Source organism: Candoia aspera, chromosome 5, assembly GCF_035149785.1.
Source record: "Candoia aspera isolate rCanAsp1 chromosome 5, rCanAsp1.hap2, whole genome shotgun sequence".
Classification (NCBI taxonomy): Eukaryota; Metazoa; Chordata; class Lepidosauria; order Squamata; family Boidae; genus Candoia; species Candoia aspera.
Genome location: NC_086157.1, coordinates 114687092 through 114706692, shown reverse-complemented (window position 1 = coordinate 114706692; position 19601 = coordinate 114687092). Strand labels below are relative to the sequence as shown.

The 19601-nt window shown below is 48.3% G+C and overlaps 1 protein-coding gene across 1 annotated transcript in view; it reads right to left on the bottom strand.

Annotated features, from left to right (window-relative positions):
• The window catches only part of PPME1 (protein phosphatase methylesterase 1), a 170904-nt gene that overhangs the window by 12208 nt on the left and 139095 nt on the right, over positions 1-19601 (bottom strand). The window lies entirely within an intron of this gene.

The following is a 19601-nucleotide window of genomic DNA, read 5'->3' as shown; positions in this document are numbered from 1 at the left end:
CTTCCTTCCTTCCTTCCTTCCTTCCTTCCAAAAGGAATAGTACCAGGGCTGTATGATTTTGTAGTTCCTTAAAAAGGAATAGTACCAGGGGTGGGAAGGCAAATGTCTAGAGCGAGAGAGTCGAAGCCCCCGAGTCCAATCCTTGCTCCACACAGGAATCTAAATTGAAGCGTCCCACACAGTCGCCATCCAGTAGCCGCCAACGTCCCAGCAGGTGGCAGAGGAGAAGGGAGTCTTAATGTAGTTCACCGTGGAATGTAAAATACATTTTATACATCCTGGTTACTGCACGGTGTGAAAGCAGCCACTTGTGGTTTCTTAAAGCGTAACCCTGGTGCCAAGGCAGCTGAACCAGGCACTGCAGCCAGGAGCCAGAACTGGGGCAGGCCTGGGGGGAGTGGGGCTTGGTTCTCTGGGCCTTTTTACAGTGTCTTCGTTTGCACCCGCTGATGCACAGCCTTAATGAAAGCCAGCTGCAAGCAGAGAAAAACTCAAGTGCCGGTGAACTTGATACAATGGGACTCGGCAGGAAGGGCTGCCTTTGTCGGAGAGTTCCCAGGCCCTGCAAAATTGCTCCCGGATCTGCAAGGGTCTTGCTTCTGTTGCTCCCCTCCCTGCTGTTTTACGCTAGAATTCACTTGTCCCTGAAGGCATTAGGAACGTGTAAAATGTTTGGGGCAGGGGACAGCCAGGTCTGAGCAGCCTGTGCCCAGACGGGCCTGGAACGTCTGCCTGAGGCCAGGGGGATCCGGGAAGAGAGACTGTGGCATAAAGGCCACCAGCACTGCTGGCAAAGGGACAGGAAAGGCCAGGGGGGCACTGGGAAATGGGAGAAGCATGGGTCATTGGGTTGGGCATGGCACCAAATGCCATCGTGGCCAAGAGGAGGTAAAAGGAAGGTGTTTTTTTTTTAATCGTATGGCATAGTTCGGTATTCATGCTGCTTTTCCTTGCTGGGAAATCCTTGTGAGGTCCAGCAGCCAGATGTGTGGACTATTTAGCCGTGACAAGTCACTTTGTCCGGGGTGCACCACGAGGAGGCTGGTCTACACTGCACCGAGTTGGGCTGAGAGAGAGGGACTGGCCCAAGGGCACCCAGCCGGCTTTCGTGCCTCAGGCGGGACTAGAACTCTCCTACCACGCCTGATTGGCCCTTGGGCTGAGCGGGAGGGACTGGCCCAAGGGCACCCAGCCGGCTTTCGTGCCTCAGGCGGGACTAGAACTCTCCTACCACGCCTGATTGGCCCTTGGGCTGAGCGGGAGGGACTGGCCCAAGGGCACCCAGCCGGCTTTCGTGCCTAAGGCGGGACTAGAACTCACAGACTTCTGGTTTCTAGCCCAGCACCTTAGCCACCAGACCAAGCTGGCTCTAAAAAGGAAGGTGGGCACTGGGAAATGAGGACCACCCCACCCCAGCCCTGCTCCCGGTCAGACCCTTCCCCGATTGGTCTCAGCCAAAGCCCAGCACAGCTTGAACATCCTGAGTTTTTCTTCAGCCGGGCCGTGACCTGCCTGGCGCGTGATCCCGCCCAACTTCCAAGCCAGAACGAGTCCGCTTTAAGCACAAACCGGAACAAGCATCCTGTTTCACACAAAGCCCTTGGGGGCTCCCAGTGGGAAATGTGATGTCAGCTGGAGGATGGAGAAGTTTGAAGGAGAAAAGCCTCTGAGATGGAAGGGGAAGCAAGTTCCTCATCCGAATGACGAAGGTGGGGAATAGGAGGCCTGGGAGTCCCGTTTACACAGTTGTTCCCAGTGCGATTCCACCAGGCACAGCAAACTGTTCAGAAAAGAAATGGAGCCGGTCGGAAAGGAAGGGAACAGGACTCGTTGATTTGTGAGCTTTTATTCCCCCTAAAACCAAACAAGCACATCTCTTCTGTTATGGACACAATTCAGTGGAACTTTAACTTAACTCTAACTTCAGCATTTTGCTGGCATCAAGAAAGACGGCTGAGGGCTTTATGCCACACTTTCAACCTCGTGGGATTTAGAACTGTTACTGCTCTCCTTTCCCTGCCCAGGTATCCTTAGGCCTCCCTAGCGCATGGGATTTCTAAGCCATCCTGAAGACTGAGGGCCTGTTTCTTTGAAAAGGTGTGTAACGTTTTTGTTAGCCAAGAAGTGTTGAGGGAGAAGCCTCAACTTTCATCCTGGCGGCTGTTTCAGTGAAATCTATTGGCTTTATAGAAATAAACCATGGTTATTATCCCACAGAGTTAAAGCCGAGAATAGATCGTGGTTAGTTTCACATATTGTGGTAAACCAGCCTCTGAGTGATTTAACTGGGAGCTGAAACTCCGTGATAAATATTCCCTGAAGTTCAAAATGTGGATGGCAAGAGAAAAACGAGAGTAGTAACAGCCCAATGATTTTAAGGATGAAGAGCTTAACGACACTAATTTTCTTGAGTAAGAACTTAAGAAAGTGCCTAAAAGAATCACCAGGAAAGTGAAATTACAACTGTTAAGGTAGAAGAAGTTTTTATAAGCAAACCTTTGTTCTGGGGAAACCCCTGACTTACTTCCATAGGCAGAGGAAGTCTGAAATAAGGAAAAACATAGCAAAAATGTTGCGTGGGGGAATCGCTCCTGTTTTATAGTAAGACACTGAAACGTGACAGTCTTGGTCTACCAGTGACACCTTCCACAGGAGATCTTCTGCAGGGCCTTGACCGACACTGATCACTCCTCAACATGGTCTCCATCAATGGATTCTTCTGAATACTGGTCAATAGGACTGCTGATGCTGCAGTCATTCTAACAAACCAGAGGCCCATCACTGATGCAGGTGTTTGTTTGTTCAAACTGCTACACCGCTTCCAGGCATGCAAGACTTCGGTTTTGAATGTTCCCTTCGAGATGCCCCTCAAGGTTCCGTGTTTTCTGTTGCATTCGTGAGCTTTCATATCGAAGGAACTAAACTAAGTCTTCAGGTCTAAGTGATCCTGTAAAAACAGGGGAGTCTGTGTTCCACAGAAAGTGGGAGGAAGGCTTATCGTCGCTCCGGCAGCAAAGGGTCTCCAAGAGCAGGTGCTACTTGAAAGTCTTCTAAAACAGGTAGGTTACGGAATGCCAACATGGGAAGGTGGGAAGTCTCTTACTGATAGGATGGAAGATCTTTCTTCTCTTGAAGGACCTGGACAGAGGACTCTTCTAGCTTTCTCCTCACCTTGACCTCAGGAAGACTTCGGACCTTCTGGCTGTGGTCCACTGCACCTTCAGTAACCTGTTCCTTACCAAATGACCTGGACTCACTGGCCACGTTACAAGCAGCCACCACAGATTTATAGTCTTTCTGGAATTCTTTCAGTAGTTCTAAGGCCTCCCGATATTCACGCCAGTTCTCCTTTCTCCTCCGCAAGATGCACACTGCAGAAAACAGAAGTGACCCATCATCACGGTCTTCTAACCCAGTTACGTCAGATTTTGCAAAAGTAACGACACATCTGAATGCACATACTGTGTGATGTGGCTATCAAAAGAAGCAAATAAAACAGTACTGCATAATATCTTACATTTCTCCTTGGGAGAAGGACTAATGGGTTAGATTTATCCCATTCATGTGAACTTGTTTTCAACAACTTCTAGTGCACATTATTATAAAAGGGGTCCCTTCTGAGACCAGCTAAACTCTGGTTGATGACGATGACATGGAAACCCCCAGTTGTTTTCTTGGCAACAATCAGGAAGTAGTTTGCTATTCCCGGATTTCTGAGATCAACCATGGTCTAACAGCTGCAGATACTTCCTGGGTTCATGTCACTCTGGTTGGAACCAAGACAGTTGAAAGAGTGGAGCAGATGCATGTGTGGGAATACACCCAACCTGGTTTGTTTTGATGTGATGCCAGGGAAAAATGGACATGAAAGAATGAAACGAGCGTGAAGGTAGAACATCTGCAGGAAGAGAAGGTATGAATCTTGTATGAAAAAAGTACGAGAAGACAGTATAATCTCCCAACAGAATGAATGGAAGATGGACATCTAGAAAGGCGGTGTGACAGGTGCTATTGAGCAAGTGAAAAGATGAAGATTGGGAATGTCAGAGAAGTGTGTGGAGTTACACTAATGGGAAGTCTAAAAGGGATGCTTGGTGGAATGATGGGAAAATGCGTGGAAGAGAAGGATGTTCTCGGTCTGCCCTTTCCTCTTGACCCATTCACTCTTCCTTCATCCATTTGTTCCACCGTCCTCTGCACGACCACCCTCCCCAACATACTTCTTTCACTCGGGACATTCACTTCTGTATCCATTCCACGTCCCTTCAGCACTCGGCTGTTTCTTGATCCACCTCTTCGTGTTTCAGCACACACACTTCTTAAACTTCCCACCCCACTAGGGGCGTGTATGGTTCAGGGTATTTGGCAAGTGCGGAACCAGGGTCAATCCAACAAGCAGCCGAAAAGGGCTGGGTGAGGGCAGACCTGGGACCGCTCCCGCTTTTCTCTCTAACAGCCCTGCGGCAAATCCCCTCTCCCAGGTCTGCACAAACCCTCCTCCGATTGACCATCGGCCTTTTCAGGTGCTCTGGAGCTGCATCTAAGCAGCTCAGCCCTTACCTAGGGGTAAGTGGACAATGTTTGTGGGTTTCCTCAGCTCCAGGAGGATTTCTTCCAGCCGTTCCATTCTGGTCTTTCGCACTGTTGGCGCAGGGACCCTCAGGACCTGTGAGAAAAGCAGATCAAGAGCAACTGACCGAGGATGAGAGCCATCCTTCACACACCCTCCTATTGGTGATATTGTAGATGAACCACAATCCGTGCGTCCTCATCAGCAACAAATGGTAAGCCTGCTCGTTCTGATGAACTTCGGTGTCTGCAGAAGTTAAAAACATCTTTCAGGAGCCCAAAACCAATGCAACGTGGCCCACTGAATGACAGAAATCTGGACTGTCTGAGGAGGAAGGGACTTAGATGATCTGGTCCAACCCCCTGCTCACTGCAGGAATCTACTAAACCATTCCTGCTAGGCAGCCACCCTGTCCTTCTGAAAAGCACCAGAAAGGAGGAGTCCACCCGGGTAGTAGGTGGACTGTCTGGCTTCTTAACACTTCTTACTGTCGAGAAATTCTTAAGATTCAGCCTGATCCACTGAGCATTTCCTAGAAGTTTCCCATTCTGGTTTCTCAGTTTCTAGACTCACGTCTTGTCTATAAAATATGCAGAGGTCTGTAATTGCCATTGATTGATTGATTGATCTATTACTGCCCATCTCCCCCCAAGAGGGGGACTCTGGACAGTTAATACCTTACAGTGTCAGATCAAAGCAAAAAGAACGTTGGGTTGCTATAAACCATGGATCCTGTAATGTGGCCAGGTGTGGCCACGGCATTAAAGTTATCTTACTAGATGGACGGTATTGCAACTTGTGGATGTAAGCCTTGCTACAGTGAATAGGAATCAATAGGATCACTCTATTGTCAGGTTTTCATTTTAGGTTGTATTAGAATTATCCAATAAATCAACACCCATGGTTTATATAAAACTTTTTAATGTAACTTCAGTGGGTCACAAGTGCTAGCAGAATATTTTTAATTGGTCTAAAGATATAGGTAGCCACTATTGCTATTTTATTTTAATCCGTTCCATCTTGTCCGATTCTGGGAGACGGCCTGGACAAGTCCCTGCAGTTTTCTTGGCCAGGTTTTTCGGAAGTGGTTTGCCATTGCCTCCTTCCTGGGGCTGAGAGAAAGTGAATGGCCCACAGTCACCCAGCTGGCTTCGTGCCCAAGACAGGACTAGAACTCACGGTCTCCCGGTTTCTAGCCTGATGCTTTAACCACCACACCAAACTGGCTCTTGATTACTACCTAAAGTCAATCGAAAGGTTTCTCTTTCAGTAGTAGAACAGAGCTTTCTAACCAGAAAGTCTTTCCCAATGGTTCTCCTTGGAGGACACGTTAAAAAGGACAAGATGGTGGCCGAGACCTCACAGCCAAAAGTCCTCCCCTTGTTTTACATGTGGGGCTTCAGCTGAGCAATTGCAGTCACCATCTTGACTCTTTTGACTCCTCTGCGGGTGCTCCCGTGGCTAGGGCCATGTACTCTAGTAAGCAGCCCTGAGGGAGGTATAAAAAGACATCAACAACTAAAAAATATTATCTCTAAAGACGAAGGATGCTTTCCATGACATCCAGAACACCAGCTAGCATGAATTTTGGTCACCTTGACTAGGAATCAGAGTCAAATGCCTCTTGAGGGTGCAGGTTGCAGACAGTCCAGCCAGGAGACCAGCAAAGCTGACTGATCCATTCTGACAATCCTGGATTCACACCCGACGGGAAGCATCCAAGATTATCCCTGCTCATGTAAAGAAGTGGCCGTGTGCCTTAAGAGCCTTGGAAGAGGACCGTGTGTCCGCGCGTCCTTTCAGAACGTGGCCCAGGAGAGCTCTAACTAGCTAAGAGGCTAACCTGGGTAGCCTTGATATTTTCTGAAGGGCTGTACAGCCACTGCAGGTTCATCCAACAGCCATCCAGCAGCGGTTCTGTGTTTATTCCTTCCCGTTTTACCAACAGGAGACTGAGGCCAAACGAAGTTGGTTGGAGCAAGAATCTGGACCCGGGCCTTCCCACTCAACCCCCAAGCATCTCTGCACAACTCTGACCTTCTTTTTGGCAGACACGTAAGGTTTCTGGAAGCAACCCAGCCTGGCCTTCGGTTCACGGTAGACAAGCGGATAGCGAAGGGTTTTCTCCAAAAATTGGACATTTTGTTGTATTCCTGGTTGAAATACAAATGGGGAAAATATTTGATGGCAAGGAAGAACAACTTTCTCTGGGCCACATTTATGCAAATCCCTCTCCCCTCTGACACAAGGGCTGCACCACAGCATGTTCGTTACAGTGGTCAGACCATTGTAATGCAGGATAAGAATCATGAATTCTGCACTAAGTAGGGGGCCTGACGGGGAGGTTCATCTGCATCTGGGCTTACCATCAGGATCCCCAGACGGGGAGACGGGTACTTGCAAGAACGCTTGCAGGGCGACCGGCTGACAGTCCACAGAATGAAGGCATACAGCAGCGCAACGTGAAGCTGTGTGGAACTACAAGCTCCATAAGGATGGAGGATGGCTGGGAATTATGGGGAGTATACCCCCACACAGCTGGAAAACACCCACTGGGAAAGGCCACTGTCAACCTAGCCTCATTTTCTGTGCAAAGAAAATCATCGACCTACCGCTGTTTTATGCCCCACCTCCCAATCACACTGCTGTTTTTTTGCCAGCACAAGTTTCCATTTCATTTTCCATTTCTTTTATAAACCACACCAATCAGACCACCTCTGAGCAACCTACAATCCCGCCAATCCCTAACTTGAGTTTAAAACAAACCAAGATAACCACAACATCCTCCACATCCTTATCGGTCATCGCAGACATTTGCCGTCCACTTCTCCTTCAGGTCCAAAAGAGGGGGGGTCTCTGTTCTGAACTTTTTCAGCGACCCCCACCCTGAAAAGAAGTCCCCCAAAGCCCACCATTTTTGCCCCCCCCCCCGCCCACTCACCAACCGGCAGAGGGATCAACTCACCTTTTGGCTCAACAAAATCTGAGCCAGGGTCTCCTCCCAGCAGCTCTTCGTATCCCTTGAATGCCTCTGGCACTCCTGGGGACCCTGCCTTCGTCTCCGGGCTCGGCTGCTTTGGCCGGGAACCGACCGATTCATCTACCTTGCACCCACAGACGGAAGGCAGAAAAAAGCGATCGCTTTACATTTAAATTATTTAATCAATCAATTCCCAACTAGCGAACAGGGCAAGACTGTGCATGGACAGGCCTGTTTTCTCACGTCCACCACCGTGGTCAATGCATGAACTGGTAGAGCTGGAAATCTATTCCGGAAAGAACCCCATGGAAGAGTGAATCAAAATTCTGCTAAGAGTCGCTAAGTGCACAGCGATCCGTTGACCTAAAGTCAAGAATAACTTCCAAACAGAGAGAGCAGTGTGACGAGAGAGCCACCGCCTCCCCTTTTCTGGATGTGTTGGAATGCTTTGATTTGCATTCCTACGTGGGGCAGGAGGGGGGATCTGATGTCCTCAGTGGCCCCTTCCAATGCACGGATTTTATGAAAACGTGACATCCTTCTAGAGTATTTCAATGGGAGGCAAAATGGGGATCTATGGGGAATTCCAGAAATATTTCCCCTTCTAAATAAAGAAAAGTTTATATAAATACAGGTAGTCCTCGCTTAATGACCACAATCGGAACCGGAATTTCAGTTGCTAAGCAATGCGGTCATTAAGCGAACCCAACCCGATTTTATGACCATTTTCTGGTGGCCATTAAGCGACTCACCACGGTCATTAAGTGAATCACGCAGTTCCCTATTAATTTTGCTTGCCAGAAGACAGCTGGGAAGGTTGAAAATGGTGATCATGTGACTGTGGGACACTGCAATGGTTGTAAATGCGAACCGGTTGCCAAGCGTCCAAATTGCAATCACATGACCAGGGGGGAATGCTGCGACATTCCTAAGTGCAAGGACCAGTCGCAACTAGTTTTTTCCAGTGCTGTCGTAAGTCCAAATCGTCTTTAAACAAATGGTCATTAAACGAGAAATACCTGTATTATATATATACTTGTATTATATACAAACACAGACCCCTCTGCAATATTTATTTATTTGTTTGTTTATTGCTAGGGCTGAGGGTGCAGGGCTGAGCCGGTATCATGGCTAGATCAATTTTTGTTGTTTTTTTTCTTGGCTGCTATATATGTTATTTATGATTTTGTTATATTGTTTTTATCTTGTTTTTAAGCATTGTTAGCTGTCCAGAGCCATTTCTTTGAGATGAGCAGCCGTATAAATTGAATAAATCAATAATCACTGAGGAGTGATCTGATCATTGAGGAAGAGCAGACCTGGCGTGTATCACCGAGACCTGGCTGGGCCCGGAAGGAGGGGTACCCCTTTTGGAGATGTGCCTGGCCGGGTTTATGGCATGGCACCAGCTGAGATTCCAGGGCAGGGGCGGAGGGGTGGCGGTTGTCATCCAAGAGTCTCTGCTCCGCAAGTGGCCGGCTGTGAGACCCTGTTCTCCAAGCTGGGCTCCCGAGAGCAGTGGGAGTGTTGCTGCTGTACCAGCCCCCCCGCTGCGTGGCAACCTCCCTGCCCGAGCTGCTGGAGGCTGTCTCGGGGCTGGCGGTGCAGCTCCCCAGGCTGATGGTCTTGGGGGACGTCAACCTGCCCTCCCTGGGGCGTGCCTCGGAGGCAGCTCGGGAGTTCAGGGCTACCACGGCAGCCGTGGGCCTGTCCCAGATTGTTTGGGACCCAACTCGAGACAGCGGTCACACCCTGGACTTGGTCTTCTTGTCAGAGCAGTGGCAACATAATCTGAGGGGAGAGCCACATCTATCCCCATTGTCATGGTCAGATCACGCCCTGGTGGCCCTGAGATTCTCCTATCCCGCCCCTCTCCGCAGGGAGGCTGGACCCATTCGGTTGGTCCGCCCCTGGCGACTGACAGACCCGGCTGGGTTTCAGAGGATGCTATACCCAAGGATCTGCTGCACAGTCCAGCGGAGGCCCTGCCGCTGCCTGGAACAGGGAGGCAGCCGGGGCCTTGGACAGGATGGCACCCCTGCGGCCTCTCTTGCCCCATCGAACCGGACACTCCCCATGGTTTACGGAGGAGTTGAGGGTTTTGAAGAGGGTTAAGAGACGCCTGGAGCGCCGCTGGAGGAAGACAAGACCAAATCCGACCGAACGCAAGCTAGAGCCACTATTAAGGACTACCTTCTGGCGGTAAGAGCAGCAAAACGTCAGTATTTCTCTGCTCTTATTGTGTCTGCAGAATGCCACCTGGTGGCCCTGTTTAAGGTTACCCGATCCCTTTTGGGAAAGGTGGGCCCAGTGACCCAAATTCAGGGCCAAGCAGAGTTTTCTGGGCACCTGTAGGATAAAATTGCTCGGATCCGTGCCAGGTTGAATGCCAAGCATGAGGCATGGCCTATGGAGATGCCTGGGGAACATACTTACCCAGTTATCTGTTGATCCTGTTGGGCCCTCCAGACTGTAAATGCCACCACTTGCCAATTAGATCTATGTCCCTCCTGGCTGGTGAACGCAGCTCGGGAGGTGACGGGTGGGTGGATCCAGGCACTGGTGAATTCATCCTTGGGAGAGGGAATGTTCCCGGCTGCTTTTAAGGAGGCGCTGGTGCACCCCCTCAAGAAACCGTCACTGAACCCCACCATGCTAGACAATTTTCATCCAGTCTCCCACCTCCCCTTTTAGGGAAGGTGGTTGAGAAAGTGGTGGCTTTGCAGCTCCAGAGGGTTCTGGAGGAAACGGATTATCTGGACCCCTTCCAGTCAGGTTTCAGGCCAGGATATGGGACAGAAACGGCATTGGTCACACTTATGGATGATTTCTGGCAAGAGTGGGATGGAGGGAGTGCATCCATCTTTGCTCTTTTTGACCTCTCAGCGGCTTTCGATACCATTGACCATGGTATCCTTTTGGGATGGCTCAGGGAGTTGGAGGTGGGCAGCATGGTTCTGCGCTGGTTCGCCTCCTTCCTCCAGGGCCGGTCCCAGCCGGTGGTGATAGGAGAGGAGAGATCTGCCCCTCGACCCCTCCTTTGTGGGGTGCCACAGGGTTCGGTTCTCTCCCCTCTCCTATTCAACGTCTACATGAAACCACTGGATGAGATCATCCATCCCCATGGGATGAGGTATCATTAATATGCTGATGATACTCAATTATACATCTCCATCCTGGGTAAGTGATGCAGTGACTGCCCTTTCTCAGTGCCTGGGGGCTGTGGGGGTCTGGATGGGGAAGAACAGGCTTCAGCTGAACCCTGGCAAGACGGAGTGGCTGTGGGTTGGGGGTTCCTCTGTATCCGGGAACTTACCATCTTTGGCTCTGGATGGGGTTGCACTGCCCCAGACAGACCCGGTGTGGAACCTGGGGGTCCTCCTGGACTCATGGCTCCTGCTCAAAGAGCAGGTGGCAGTTGTGGCCCAGAGGGCCTTTGCCCAATTTTGTGTTGTGAGCCACTTATGCCCCTTCCTGGATCTGGAAGCCCTCCAGTCAGTCACTCATGCCCTAGTCATCTCCTGTATAGACTACTGCAATGCGCTCTACATGGGGCTACCCTTGAAGAGTATCCGGAAGCTACAGCTGGTTCAGAATGCGGATGCACAGGCAGTCTTGGGTGCCCCAAGGATGGCGCATGTAACACCTTTGCTGTGGGAGCTGCATTGGGTGCCGGTCTGATTCCAGGTCCAATTCAAGGTGCTGGTTATCACCTTTAAAGCCCTACATGGCACGGGACCAGGCTACCTGAGGGACCGCCTCTCCCCGATTACATCTGCTGCCCGTCCAGCAGAGAGGGCATGCTACAAGTCCCATCAGCTAGGGAACTACATTTGGCGAGGTCTAGGTGGCAGGCCTTCTCTGCTGTGGCACCCGCTCTATGGAATTTTCTTCCTGCTGAAGTGAGGCTGGCTTCATCACTTGTAACCTTCCAAAGGTTCCTCAAAATCTGGCTTTGTCATCAGGCCTGGGGACCCCAAGGGACTGGTGAATTATTAAGGTGGCTCCACCATTATCAATGGCTCTTTGCCTAATATGCCTTCTTTTTAGCTTTGTTTTTAAATGTTTTTCATTATAATAATAATAATAGTTTAGTATTTATTAACTGTTTTTTAGCTTTGTTATACACTGCCCAGAGTCACTTGTTGTGAGATGGGCAGCTATATAAATTTGGTAGACAGACAGATAGATTAGATAGATAGATAGATAGATAGATAGATAGATAGATAGATAGATAGATAGATAGATAGATAGATAGATAGATAGATGATATTTAGATAGAGATGATAGACAGACAGACAGATGGATGGATGATAGGATGGATGGATGGATGGATAGATAGGAGAGGGAGAGGGAGGGAGGGAGGGAGGGGGAGAGGGAGGGAGCTACCTGCCTTCCATTCAAGATCATTTGATAGCCAGCGGGGATGAAGGCCAGAGGGGCACCCAGGCTTGGTTTCAATTCCCCATTCACCCATGAAGTTCACTGGATGACTTGGGGCAGCTCATGGTATTCTACTCATTGTATATAAGGTTACTCTGAAGATTAAAAATCAGAATCGCTCCCAAGGTGTGGACTGCGCTACCTTCTTTAGAGGAGAGGAAGGCCTTTCAGCATAATTAATTAATTACTTCCTGGCTTTCAAACAAACAGCTTTGTTTTTGGGAGGGGCAACTGAGTTTCTCTGTTGCGACAAGTCAACAAAGCATCTTAGGACATATTAAAGCAGAGGTGAATCTTGTAATCCCAAGTGATTTAGGGGCTTCTAAAAATTTGATTTATGGGGCAGGGCATTGTGGAACAATGCACAATGTTGCCTGCTCAACCATTGCACAGAAACATGTGTTATGACACCACAGGTCAACTTCCCAAAGGCAGAGGGTGATCATGTTTTGAAACCAGGGCCACCACCTAGTAGCCCAGGACAAAATTCCTTCCTGGAGGGGCCCACACTCCAAATGCCATCCGGCAAGCCCAGCCCCTCCTAACAGTGAGCTTTAAAACTCGTTGTTGAGCTTCTCTTCCTTTTTCCTGAGAAATGAAAAGTGGTCTGCTCTACCTAGAAACACCTTTGGCATAACAATCTGACATCTCACCGGCTCACCCACCTGAGTCATGAAAATGGGCTCCAACTTCTCCTCAGGGATGTCTTCTTGGCTACTAGTGAGTGTCTCATTCTCCATAGAAGTGTCGTCCTCTACTTTAGAAGGTGAGGCGTAGGACTGGACCCAGGAAAATAATTCATGCAGCTCTCCAGAAACAGACCGGGAGGGTGGAAGCAACAGTGATGAAGACTTCTGCACCAAGGGCAAATCAGCCAATGTCAAGGTTTCCTTCTGGCCATCTTCCACAAGAGAAGAGCTTGGGGGAGGAAATGCAGGACGTTCCTGTTCCTCTGAAGGATCTGGGAGAGTCATGTCTTGAAACACTAAGGTAGGGAGCAGAGAAGGTTCTGCTTGGCCTTCATCTTTAACTTCTACCAAAGAAATAGTTGGCAAGGGAAACTCTGAGAGGTCTCTTGCGGACGATCCACTTAATGAGGCATGTTCTGATAAACCCTCTCCACTGGGATAGGAAAATAGTGTGGATTCCTGCTGATCTTGTTCTTCTGTGGATGATCCACTTGGTGAGACAACCTCCTGGAGATTCTTTTCTGCCGACAGTGATCTGACTGGCGAAAGAGACATACCCAAATCCTGTTCTCCGACAGCAGATTCAGATGGTACTACTGGCTTGGATGGCTTCTGCTCTAGCCAAGATGAACCGAGCAACGTAACAGATGCTGACTGACTTTGCTCTCCAACAGAACTGGTAGGCAAGAGAGTCTTGGATGTATCTTGTTCTTCCGGTCCAACTATTAGAACAAGTTCTGACAGTTTCCGTTCCAAAAGTGGTTGTTCCAACTCTATTTGTGTTGGTTGTTCTGCTGAAGGTGTTCTCGTGGGAGGGAGGGATTCTGACATGCTCTCTGACTGGGGAGGAGACTCAAACAGAACCTGATCTGCTGAAAGCGACTCAGTTGGTGTTGTGAACCCAGAGCGACCCTGCCCTTGGGAAGCTGATTCACGTGCTAGAATTGCTTCAGGCTGGCTCTCTTCCAGTGAGGATGGGGATGGAGCAACACCATCAGCCAGGATCCTGTCTATTGAACATTGGTATGGAAGATTATTTCCAGACCGTAAGTCCAGTGAGGACCTAGAGGCAGGATTTTCACTTGTAATACTGGACAGAGAGAGCGATGCAGACATCTCTCCCGGCTTAAGAGGTTGTAGGATGGGTTGCTCAGGATCATAGTATAGAGAAAAGGATCTCTTTTGACGGGCAAGCCGAGCTTCCTCTAAACTTATTCTTTTAGTAGGATCCAGGTCTGCCCCCGTCCACAGCTGCCAGAAAGTAGTCTCGAGAGCAGTTTCTTTCCTCAAAGGGTGCTTTCGGACCTTGGGTAGCTGGGATTTAATCTGAACAGACACAAAGAAGACCAATGCAGGGCCGTCAGGATACAGGGGAACCATAACAACCTAGTCCTCAAGCTTTTCAGGCCAGGGTTCAGGTATAACTTCATCCGGCAGCACTGGATGTTCTTATGCCTTTCACAATCAATGGCCATCCTCTCCCTCCCCTCCATTCTCTTTGCACAACATGGTTAACTAGCTCAGTGAAGACTAACCAGGTTGTATTTGCCCAACAGGCAACACTTGGATGTTTGTTTCAACTTAGATTAGGTTTCTTTGGGGTTAAGCATATTGTCTGAACCCAATCCATTAGGTTAATTTCTGGTTCACCATACATATTGGCAAACCCCCAAAATGGATTAATTCACTAACTAAGGTAAATGCGCAAATGCAGCCAACCCAGGACGGGCCTGGAAAGAACTGGATTTCAAGCCCCTTTCTGCACAAATGCAAAAATGGCAGTGGGTAAACCTCAGCAATCTTGCCTCTGGCTATATGGTGACAAAAGCAGAATCCACTTTCCTTTGGGCCTATTCATAGTAGGTCTGAAAGCACCAGTGAATAAAGAGATGGCTTCCCTCCCTACATTTAGTTTTCCCTGCTCACTGCACATTTAAATATGGCTATATTTTTCAAAACAGGAACTCTCTGCCTGATTGACGTATTCTGCACTCTTTAGATGGACACCTTTTGACCGAGAACAGTTTGCAGGATCAGGCCCAGACCCATTTTGCACAGTGGACAGCCAGGCGCCTTCTTGGGGTGATTATAAGCAGGAGATGGAGACATGCCCATCTTCCACCTTTGTTCCCCTGCAACTGGGATTTGAAGACATGCTGCCCCCAATCCAGAGGTCAACATGGAGTCTTCAAGAATAATAGCCTCCACAGACCTGTCCTCCATGGATTTATCCAACCTTGCTTTGAAAGCCATCTGAGTTCATGGACATTACTATATATACCTTAAGGCCAGAAGAACAGTCCTGCTGGATCAGGCCAAGTCTTAGGATCAGGCCAAGTCTACCTTAGTCCAGCTGTTTGTTTCTTCCAATGGCCTGCAAGATACCTTTGAGGTCTTCACAAGCAGGAGATGGAGACATGCCCCCTCCCACTCTTATTCCTCTACAACTGGGATTTGGAGGCCTCTGCTCCTGGCCTGGAGGTAACATGGACTCTTCAAATCTAAGAGCCCTCCATAGAATTTATCCAATTCCCACCACCACATCTTGTGGTATTATATTTCACAGATTAATATGGATGCCACCACCCTGCTGAAGCTCAGTAGAGCTTGGATAGGACACTGTTTGGGAAATGCTGAATCTTAAAGCAAAGGAAAGCTGGAATAGGAAAGTTTTAAGTTGCTTTGACCCAAACACATTTCAAAAAATAAGAAATACTCCCAAGATCCCATTGGAACATCAAGAGGGTGGGGGATATAGGTTTCATTGTTTTTTCCTTCTTCCCCATGGATGACTTCTCCAGATAGGAAATGTACAAGCCCAGGGTATAAACCTGGGGATAGATGAGTTTGCCGTGGGAGTCGAGATATCAAATCTCCAAAAGAAAGAGTGAAAATGGAACTGCTTAATTTCTTTTAACTTAAACTTGTTGCTGAATTAACTCATTTTCTGGATTTCCTCAAGACACTGAACCATAGCCAAATGGGTTAACTTGAAGCAACCTGCAATGGCACAACATGATTTGGTGCTAAAAATTCAAAAGTATAAAGGTGTGATCTCACAGAAGCATTTTGGTCACGTGCAAACCAGGGTAGGTGCTGGCCAGAGCAACAACTGTAGAAGCCAGGAGGGAAAAAACTGCCCCAAATTATTTTTTTTAATGAAACATTTCTTTAAAAAATATAGCAGATCTAGACTATCTGCAAGGGTGAAAACACCCTGTAAATCATGTGGGAAACAACATCCCTCACCCAAGCATGCCTTTGGGGAATGCTGTAGGGCAGCGGTTCCCAACCTTTTTGGCACCCAGGACCGGTTTCGTGGAAGACAATTTTTCCATGGACCGGGGTGGGTGGGGGTTGGAATGGTTTCAGGATGATTCGAGTGCTTCCTCTTTTTCCTGACCTTTTATTCTTTTTCCTTTGCACCATTTGGAGATAGCAGCCAGTGGGCTTGCTTTCTCTGACAGGAGGCGGAGCTCAGGCGGTAAGGCCAGCAATGGGGAGCAGCTGTAAACACTCAGGCTGTAAATCCACTAGCTTGCCCACCGCTCACCTCCTGCTGTGCAGCCTGGTTCCTGACAGGCCACGGACCGGTACCGGTCTGCAGCCCAGGGGTTGGGGACCCCTGTTGTAGGGTGTTATAAAGAGCTGCAAAAATCGGGGGGGGGGAGATAAATAAAGGAACGCCCTGTCATGTTCACTGTTTCAAGGTGCACTGTACATCGTAACGTTTCCCATGCCATGGCGCTGACGTGCGTTTCTGTTTGGGAGGAAGCTGCTGTGAGACCTCGTACCAAGCTCTGTATGTGAAATCAGCACAATGGAATGCGTTTGGGTTGTGTTCTCTGTTCAAGGACTTTTCCCGCAGACCATCAGAAGCCGTTAGGAGCACCTGGCATTGTGAACTTGGGAAGATTCTACGGGGGGAGGGATCTCATTTGCACTGAGGGTTTTTAGTTTGCATTTGGCACGCTTTTATCATTCTCCGCTTTCTTTGTGATCCTGCATACTATTCTTTAATAAATCAGATATCTTTGAATTCCTGCTCATGAGTCTGATAGTGTTTTAGAATAGGCAACCATTACACGCCCCCATTTGAGAACCATGGGAAAGTGATCTTCCCCTAATGGGTTCTCTGCAGATATGTTGGACTGCCACTTCCATCATCCACAGTTAGCATGTCTAGCAGTACCCAGCTGGGAAATAGATTGCCAAATATCTAACAGGGAATGCGAAAGCTGACTTTCATGTACCAAATTTCATTCGCCTTCACCATTCTAGCTGTGGGCCTCTGTGAATAAAACGGCTTCACTGAACTGCCACAGCCCATCCCAATTCCTCCCCTTGCACCAAAAATATGCAGCCCAAGAGAGACAGTGCTGGCCCCCTCCCCAATTCTGTTTAATTAAAGATTTTTATGACCAATTTCTTAAGGTTTGTACCTCCCGGTTTGCCTTGATGGGTATAAAAATGCGTGGCTTCTCCAGCTTGGAAACTTTCTTCCTAACCAGTTTAATTCCTAGTTTGTTTTGAAGGAAACTGGTGAGCAGAGGTGGGTCACCTAGGGGAACAGGGAGGGAGAAGAGAGAAAAGGAGCGTTCATTTTTAAACGACTGGCAGAACAATTTGCCTTTATTTACCTAACTCTGTGTTGCTGTTAGAACAGTGTTTGTCAGCCTCAGCAACTTTAAGATGTCTGGACTTCAGCTCCCAGAATTCCCCAGCCGGCATGCTGAGGCTGAGAAACACTGTGTTAGTGCAATGCAGAAGGACATGAAAACCATGTTCATCTATGGTAGCAAACATCAGAAGTCTGGTAGCACTCTTTCCAACTAATCAATTTATTCAAGGCAAAAGCTTTGAAGAAAATAAAAAATAAAAGTTTTGCCTCCAATAAAATTGCTTAAAGGTCCTACCATACAGTAGTTGTGGATGGATGTGTGCTCTAAAGCTACTTGCCATGCAAGCATCACAAGTCTGCTTCTGGGACTTCCGGTGGAGGAAATGGCGGAGTTATCAGTCCTACCAAACTCCAGGGTTAGGACTGACAATGCGGCGTTCCTCTGGTGGCTCAGGCAGGACCTTAGAGCCACAAAATATTCTCTGGGAAAGGAGAATTCAAGGAAACATTCCCTGTGCCCTCTGGACAGCTGCCCCTTGCCGGAGGGTCGCAAAACGGTGTTCCAGCCACCGAATGGTGAGTGATCAGCTGAGAGGCGGGACTGCCATCTCTTCCAAGCTGCGTTGAAGCCAAAAAACGGACATTAACTCCGACCACCCCACTTCTAAAATCACCTTTTTGCTTTTGAAGTATTGAATTTAAAGAGGCTTTCTCCAGTACAGAAATACTGACTCTCTTGGTTGAACTTTCATTATTTTTGGGATTTCTTTTTTGCATGTTTTAACTGCTTTAAAGGATTAAAGTTTGAGCAAGGAAGCTGAAAGTTGAACCGCTTAAGTAAAAAAAATTTTTTAAGGGAATATATGTTGTATTTTCTATTTTTTAAAAAAAATTAAGTAAAAGATTTTGTTGGATTTGGGACCAGTCTTTTTTTAGTCGCTGTGGGAAAGTATCTGCTGTAGTTGTTTTTAAGTTGGGATTGGTTACTTTCTTTAAATACTGATAAAGAAAGACTTTTGATTTCAGCTTGTGGCTTTGTAACTGGATACTCTGTAATTGGAAACTTTCTCACCACTTCAATTACTTGAGTCATCTTCTACTATAAATATTATTGTTGGTCACTAGAGGGAGCCAAAGTATTAAATTTTAAAGCACTGAAGTATTTGTTTGTTTGTTTGTTTGTATCTATCTATATCTATATCTATATCTAAATAAAAATAATCTGGTGAGTGTCAAAGCCACTGTCCTGGATGAGACCCAGAGCATCCAGGAGTACATCAGTAAGTTGGTCCCTAAAGATGAGCTATTGAGAGAAAGCCTGAGGCAGCAGCAGACATGGAAGGAAGATCGAGCAGAGGAAGTGCCATGGCAAGACAAGACCCTGCATCGACAGACAGCTGAGGGGCTGACACTGGGAAATCCTACCAGTGGCTGGAAAGGGCTGGACCAAAAGACAGCACTGCGGCACTGATCATAGCAGCATAAGAACAGGCACTAAACACCCGATCCATGGAAGCAGGGGTCTACCACATGAGATAGGACCTGAGGTGCAGACTGCGCAGAGAGGCCTCAGAGACAGTCCAACACAGAGTGGCAGCGTGTAAGATGCAGGCAGGAACAGCATACACTGAATGGCACAACCATGTGGCTGGCACTGTGTACAGGAACATCTGCACAGTGTATGGGCTGGACCCTCCCCAGTCCAGATGGGAGACTCCACAGAAGGTCGTGGAGAAGGACAGGGCTAAGATCCTGTGGGACTTCCAGATCCAGACAGACAGGCAGGTACTGGCCAATCAACTGGACATCGTGGCAGTAGACAAGGACCAGATGTAGCGGTGCCAAGTGACAGCCACATCAGGAAGAAGGAGCTGGAGAAGCTGGAGAAGCACCAGGGTCTGAAAGAAGAACTAGAGAGGATGTGGAAAGGGAAGGCCAACGTGGTCCCGGAGGTGGTGGGAGCACTCGGGGCTGTGACCCCCAAGCTGGGAGAGTGGGTCCAGCAGATCCCAGGAGCAACCTCAGAGCTCTCTGTCCAGAAGAGCACAGTGCCAGGAACAGCTAAGATCCTGTGCAGAACCCTCAAACTCCCAGGCCTCTGGTGGATGACCCAAGGTTGAGGAAGACACACACCACCCATAGGGGTGAGAAGGGAATTTTTATATACAGTATATACCATGTATCTATGTATGTGTGTGTGTGTGTACACACACACACACACACACATATATACACACACAGTATATATATATACACTGGGGAAATAGAAATCATGGCCACTAGAAGAGTACAAAGATG